The 7,115-nt window shown below is 42.1% G+C and overlaps 1 non-coding gene across 1 annotated transcript; it reads left to right on the top strand.

Annotated features, from left to right (window-relative positions):
- Positions 1 to 282: 282 nt before the first annotated feature.
- Positions 283 to 389, top strand: LOC127124483 (small nucleolar RNA R71). The gene has a single exon (XR_007803968.1). It is a non-coding gene; the product is annotated as a small nucleolar RNA R71 (small nucleolar RNA).
- The last annotated feature ends 6,726 nt before the right edge of the window (positions 390 to 7,115 follow it).

Below are 7,115 nucleotides of genomic sequence, written 5' to 3'. Positions count from 1 at the left end.
GGGTTTATGCACATATGCTCGACCGTAAAGGCTAATGCGTCCATTTTAGCTTGCATCATGTCTATAGAGCTTAGTTCATGTACTCCTCCTTGGGCTTCCTTCTTCTCAACTGTTGCTCGTTCGACTCCCCATGATTGATGGTTTTGAGCCATATCTTCGATGAGGGCACAAGCTTCAGGATAAGGTTTGTTCATCAGCGCACCTCCTGCGGCAGCGTCGATGGTCATCTTAGTGTTATAGTGAAGTCCATTATAGAAGGTTTGAATGATTAACCAATTTTCTAAACCATGATGTGGGCATGCTCTTAACGGCTCTTTATATCTCTCCCAAGCTTCGAACAACGATTCTCCTTGGTTCTGGGTAAATCTACTTATATGGTTTCGAAGAACGACGGTCTTACTTGGGGGAAAGTATCTAGAAAGGAATACTCTTCTAAGGTTATCCCAAGTCGTAATGGATTTGGGTGAGGGAATCTAACCATGATATGGCTTTATCTCTGAGGGAAAAAGGGAATAATCTTAAACGGATTGCCTAAGGATAAGCTCCATTGGTTTTAAAAGTGTCTGCTAATTGGAGAAAGATTTTTAAATGTTGGTTTGGGTTCTCAGTAGCGAGACTTGCGAATTGTCTCTGTTGCACTAGTTGCAACAGGGAGGGTTTAAGTTAGAAATTATTAGCTGGGATGGTTGGGTTTACTATACTAGAACTAGGTTCTTCGTTAGATGGTTGGGCGAAATCCTTAAGAGGTCTTTGGTTTTGATCTTCGGCCATAGCTCTCCTAATTCTATGGAAGAACAAACGTGCGCGAGCGTAACGTTCAGGTTCCGCCAGAGGATATATTAAGCTTCCGGTGCTGCGAGTTCTTCGCATTGACCGGCGGGTAATAACCTAAGTCTAAATGATATAACAACAAGGTATGAAATTTGACGAAATTGGTCCCCGGCAACGGCGCCAAAAACTTGATGCGTGCTTTTCGCAAGTATACGAACGCGTCAGAGTAATATAAAAGATTGTCGAATCCACGGAGACCAAGTGTCCATCTATCGGTATCTATTATTATGGTGTTTATCTAAGGTAATCAAAATAGGGGTTTTTAGAGTGTGCAATGAAAAGTAAAGTATTAAATTAAATTCAGTTAATAAAGATAGGCTCGAATGTAATTCACATAATCAATTAATAATCCAAGTACTTGCTAATAGAATTACTTATGGGCAGTGTTTCCTACTTTGAAAAGAACCAATTTAACAAGAACTGTCGCTTTCGCGTATTCAGAACCGAGTTGTACTCCCTAATCAAACCCTCTTATTGTCACTTATAAAAAGGTGCGCATTGCGTTAGAGTAGTAAACCTATTTTTAAGAAATATAATATCTTGACTAAGTTGAAAAGTATTTTAACCTGGATTTCTTAACCAAAGGAGGTTCTCACGAACCAGACTCTAAACTTATAAACGCGTCCGAAAATAGGTTTAAAATCACTTTTCTTTTTAAGTTAAAAACTCCTAATGAACTAAACAAAGCGCTTTTGCTGTATTTGAAATAGTTAAAAACAATTAAGTTTAAATAGACGTTGGACGGCTTTCGATCTTATCCAACGGAAATTAAGTGCGGGAAAACTTAAGTTGAAAGTCAAAATAGCACTTAAGTGTTTCTACGAACAATTGTACAGATTATCGGTTCAATTACGATCCTTACATTCTAACCTTATAGGTTTAGTTAGACATGGTAAAGTAAAGGTGCATTTTAATTTAAATAAAAGTAGTGCGAGTGCGGAAAGTAAATAAAAGTAGTGCGAGTGCGGAAAATAAATGAAAGTAGTTCGAGTGCGAAAAATAAATGAAAGTAGTGCGAGTGCGAGAAATAAATAAAGTAAAGCGAGTGCGAGAAATAAATAAAGTAAAGCGAGTGCGAGAAATAAATAAAGTAAAGCGAATGCGAGAAATAAATAAAGTAAAGCGAGTGAGAGAAATAAATAAGGTAAAGACAGTGCGAAGAAGTAAAGTAGATAAAGGCAAAGCGATAAAAACCTGCTCCAATCGGAGGGTTGAATAAAATGCGAAGCGGAAATGAAAATGGCGGCAGGATTAACTTCCTTCCAAAGTGCTCCAAATTCGATTACAGACTCGATCACCGACTCAATTACACAATTGTGGTAACACCCCAATGCGAAGCGATTACCACTTTAAATTACTGAATATATGCCTAAGTGAAACTAAGTTTGCTCTAAGTTTGGATGGTTAAAAAAATGAAAACGAGTCTGTATTTATAGGCAAGTAAAACAATGGAAATGACAAGGATGCCCTTCAGTTTGAAATTGGGAGGGGAAAACTTTCTTCTTGTGGCGCCCGCCACAACTCCATGGCGCCCGCCATGAGGGAAAATTGTGGCGCCCAAGTGGAGGTAGTGGGGAACGTGGCAGTTGAGGGAAGTTGAGCTGTGACACATCATGGCTGGACCTATGGCGCCAGCCACAGCGGGAGCCACAAATGCAAAATGCTGAATTTTAGTCTTTTTAGCTCATTTTCACTCCTTTTCTCGATCGGGGCTCCGATTAGACTAAAAACCTGAAAGCAAAGAGAAACATAGTAATAACATAATAAAATAACAATAAAACCACTAAAATGCATGCGAAATCGGAGTCGAAAATACGGTGAAATTTAGTGTCATCAGCCGACAACAAGTTCACTTATAAGCACATGGGGGAGATCTGGATTCAAGGTGTGAAAATGAACCTTGTCCATCAGAGCTTTGAGTTTCGTCACCTCAGAACCCATCTTACCAGAATGGTGAAGCTGCTCAGAATCAGAAGAAACATCACGTAATCTTACTAGGCTACGAAGCCTAGCAATTGCTTCTAGAGCAGAAGGCTTTATTTCCAACCCTTGGGAAGATGAAGGAGAAGTAGTTGATAGCGGAGAAGTTTGAGAAGGTTGGGTTTTTGTGGTGCTTCGAGATCCCCTAGTCCCCTTAAATCATACAAAGGCAAGGAAGCTGAAGAAAGACTAGAGTCATAACTAGTCGAACTGGAATTCGTGTGCGTTGCAGGGCTAATAACGGAATCAGAGTCACTACCACTAATCTGGATAGGGAAGCCAATGAACTGATCAGTAGTGTTGGCAGAGGGTGCTTGGTGAGTTGGAGAAGAAGCCGGCGACGAGGGAGTATAGTCGGCGACAGGGTGAGATGGCTCACTAGAAGCATCAGCCTGTTGTAAGAGAAAAAGATGTTTGTAAGAAAGTCCAGTAATTCAAGGGAAAAATAGCAAAACAAGTTATTACCTGTGTCGGAGTAGGGGAAATGACATCTGGATTTTCTTCCCCTAAGACAGCAGCAGCGAGGGTGCTGGTCGACTGCGAAGCCCCCACAGCTGGATCAGGGGCTTTATTAAGGAGGGACGTGTCGACCACAATAGTGTCGACATCTAAAGAAGGAGCCTCTGGAGTGAGCACTTTGTGGTGTTTCTTTTTCTTGGCTTCACCACTCCTGGAGGGAGAATCATGCTTCTTCCTTTTGTGGCCCTGATGGCCTTTGGATTTGTGGGAGTGCTGAGAAGATGGTTGAGTCGGCTAAGGGGTCGGCTGAAGACATGAAGAGAGGTTATAAGCAGATATTATAGTCAGAAGATCAGACAAGCTGAAAAGAAATACCTCAGGTCCTGTGGCAGTAGAACGTTTATGTTTTTTGGATTTTTTGGAGTGAGAAGAGGCAGTGGGGTCTGTCGAACGTGGTTGACCCTGCACATAAGTAAGAAGTTAGAGACCACGTATTGTTTTCCTTAGAGAAATCACAAGGTTGAGTGAGATTGCTTCATATAGGTGCATACCGAAGAACTGGGTTTTTTCAAAACTTGGGCAATAGGTCGGTCATCATCAACAGAGGACTTCTCAGGAGTAGCCTGCAAGAGGGGAAATGACAGTTAAGAATAAAAAGCGAGGTAAAAGAAAACGGCAAATCAGCCAGAGTCGAACCTGAGTCTCTTGTGTCGAATGGGTATATTCATTGGTAGGAACGTGATCCACAGGGTCTAGGGGGATCGCTGTAAAGAAACATAAAAAGTAAGTAAGCGACGAAATCCAACTAAAATGAGGTGTTAGCTTTCCAGAAAAGTGTTACCAATTTGTGTGGATTCGAACAGGCTAACATATTGAGGATCAATATGAAGTGGCCCTGAGTAGTAGGGAAGATTATGCTTCGTCGGTACCACTCTGTCGGCCTTTTTCTTATAAGCATTTTGCACGTCTGAAAAAGGACAATAATACCAATCTGGAATTGAATTGCCAAAGGCCAAAGCTAGCGGGCTAGATGGCAAAGGAGGAAATTTGATGTTTCCAAAATGAAGGGCGTAAAGATACTTGTCTTTCGCGTAACCAGGGATTTTAAGTCTTGGGAGCCTGTCGGTTACCTTCTCCTTTAATTCAGACGCGGCCTCAGAGATGGTCCGACGAAGATTATTAGGTCGATACACAACTTGGAAATAGTTCTGAAAAGCGCGAATATGTTTGGCATGGAGAGCCTTTCACTTGGTCGATTTCGCCTGCAAATAAACAAGAGTATGAGTTAGTTCAGATAATTTGGCCTCCGGAGCGCCAATGTAAACAGCAAGATACGACTGCCACCAATCATCAAACTCTTTGGTGCAAAAGAAGGCTGGTTGAAAGGGAGTGGAATGGAGCTTTGGTCGGTTTTCCCAAAGGGTCTCAAGATCTTCTTGGATCATACTCCAGGGTTGATCACAAAGGATGTTTGTGAGTAAGTCGGGAGAAGAATACAGGGACTTGGGAATAAATTGACAAAGGCCAAATTGTCTGGCTACCAAGTTGGGTTAGTAAGCAAATAGGCCAGGGTTGCTGTCGGAGGTTAGAGCCGACAGAAACGGGAGGACCAGAAGACGTCTCCATATAAGGAAGGTTTCATTTTTATGCTCATCTTCAGTCGGAGGAAAAGAGCTGGTGAGCCATTCAGAACCTTCAATTCGACGGCTGAAAGGGGCCATAGAAGGGTGAAAGTCGGTGCGGGTCAGCATGATGGTGAACAAGAGGCGAAACACCTTGACGTCAGGAAAAGTTTTATCGATGGGCATCAAAGGGATCAGTCTCTTCCAAAAAAGGTGTCATTCTTCTGGGGGACATGCAACCCTTCTCATCCCATAGGGTGCTATGTCTTTAGAGAAAGTGGTGTTGAGCCACAATTGTAAGAACCAAAAAGGTCCATGGACCAAAACATTTTTCTTCTTTGAGTTCTCAGGGTCAAAGAGTTTGATTTGACAGACAACTTCAGACAGAGATTCATAAAGAGAGGCCAAGACTAATTGGCCCAGAGCGATGTCACGCTCTTGGTGCAGCTGGGTTGCCAGAAGAGGAAAATGTTTGGCTATCTGCATAGATCTAGAGTAGAAAACAAAATGAGTTAGCCAAAGAGTCAGGAAAGCCACGTATTCTTCAGTGGTCACAAGGCCTGAAGAGGTGCCATGGTGATCAATAAAATTGTTATATGTCGGCTTGCGAGACTCACCAACATTAAACCGCAGAGAGACTGGTGCTACGACTTCACAGTCGAAGACTTTGCCAGTCAGTTTTAAGCCGGTGATGGAAGCAATATCCAATAGTGTCAGCGTAATCATGCCACACTTGGTATGGAAAGAATTGGTGGAACTATCCCAAAATTGGAGGGCAGCCAGTAACATGCCACAAGATTGAGGAGGGCCACAACGAGAAATCTACAGAAGGGTATAGATACCTGTCCGTTTCCAATGGTCGATTTTCTCTATTTCTAAGCGATCCATCCAGGCGCAAAATTTAGGGCAGTTCTTGGGAGGAGCAATCCTAAAATTCTTGTCGACATAACGAAGGGAAAAAGGTCTTTGGGAAGAAACCAAAGGTTCAGAGAGATGATTGGTGGGGAAAAAGGAATTTGTTTTGGTTATCTCAGGACGACGATTTTCTGGAAGTGGACCTAAAAATGCTAAAGGTTCGTTAGCCAAGGAGAAAGGGATCAATACCTGGGAATGCCAGATTTTTGCTTTCTCTTCTGCAAATGGAGGTTCAGGAACGTACTCTTTGCCATCAATGGTGAGTGGTTATGCGAGCTTCGCAGCGGAGGGAAGTGTTTTGCTTTTACTTGAGCTAGCCGTGGAAGAAGTTGAAGGTTTGGAGAAGAAAGGTTGTTCTTTTTACTAAAACAGAGTGCATGTGATTATCGTTTACTGAAGCAAAGGGTGAAAAAAGGAAAAAAGAAGAAGAAACAAGGGTTTTATAAGGGTTAAACCCTAAGAAAAGGAAGAGTGAACGTTTGATCTTCTGTTTCGACACGTGTACCCATGTTCCCACGTCTGCAGACACGTGGAGGTGAAAAGGCAGTTATGGCGGTAAGCACGTTTCAGTCATAAAGACTTGAAGTGATGGAGACGTGATTTTGTGTGTCTCGAGGAAAAAGGGAAACGTTTGTCATGATTAGATGACGTCATCAGTGTGGGAAAACAGGTGTACCAGTAAGTAGAAGTGGAAGCGGTAAGGAGCAAGTCGACATCTCAGAGATGCCATTATCTAACAAAAAGTGGACATTTGAAAATGGCATCTCTAGGGGGCATTTTGTTACCACAAGAAATCTATAAGGCATGTTGAAGGCGTAATCAATGAAAGTGCCTTATGAATTTAAGGTTTATACCCCATCAAGGGGTGGAGATGTGCCTAAGATAAGCAAAAGTTGAGAAAAACATAAGTCACCAGGAGATGAAATCGACAGAAGAATCATGTTTGGTCGAAAACCCATTATGTCGACTGAAATGAAGATTGGGACTTAAGGAATTTTTGGTTGTGTCAAACACATAGAAGACAAGGTCGACCTAAATACCTGGGCAGCAGAAGTTTTAAATTGTAAATGACTAGCAGTTACAAGAAGAATAAGCGCCAGAATATGGAGCAGTTTGCAGAACGTGTATAGAGCAGTTTGCAGATCGCGTGACACGACGTCTGTTATTTTTTAGAAGGTTTTGGCTTGTAGGAAGTTTCTTTAGTTTAGTATAAATAGGATATCCCACGAGGGGCTCGGGGTGTTCAATTTGTACCAAAATCACTTGTATAAAACTTCTCATTCCCAGCGCGAGGAAGCAAGAGTTTTT

Source organism: Lathyrus oleraceus, chromosome 2 (genome assembly GCF_024323335.1).
Source record: "Lathyrus oleraceus cultivar Zhongwan6 chromosome 2, CAAS_Psat_ZW6_1.0, whole genome shotgun sequence".
Taxonomy (NCBI): Eukaryota; Viridiplantae; Streptophyta; class Magnoliopsida; order Fabales; family Fabaceae; genus Lathyrus; species Lathyrus oleraceus.
This window is presented reverse-complemented; position numbering and strand designations above follow the sequence as displayed.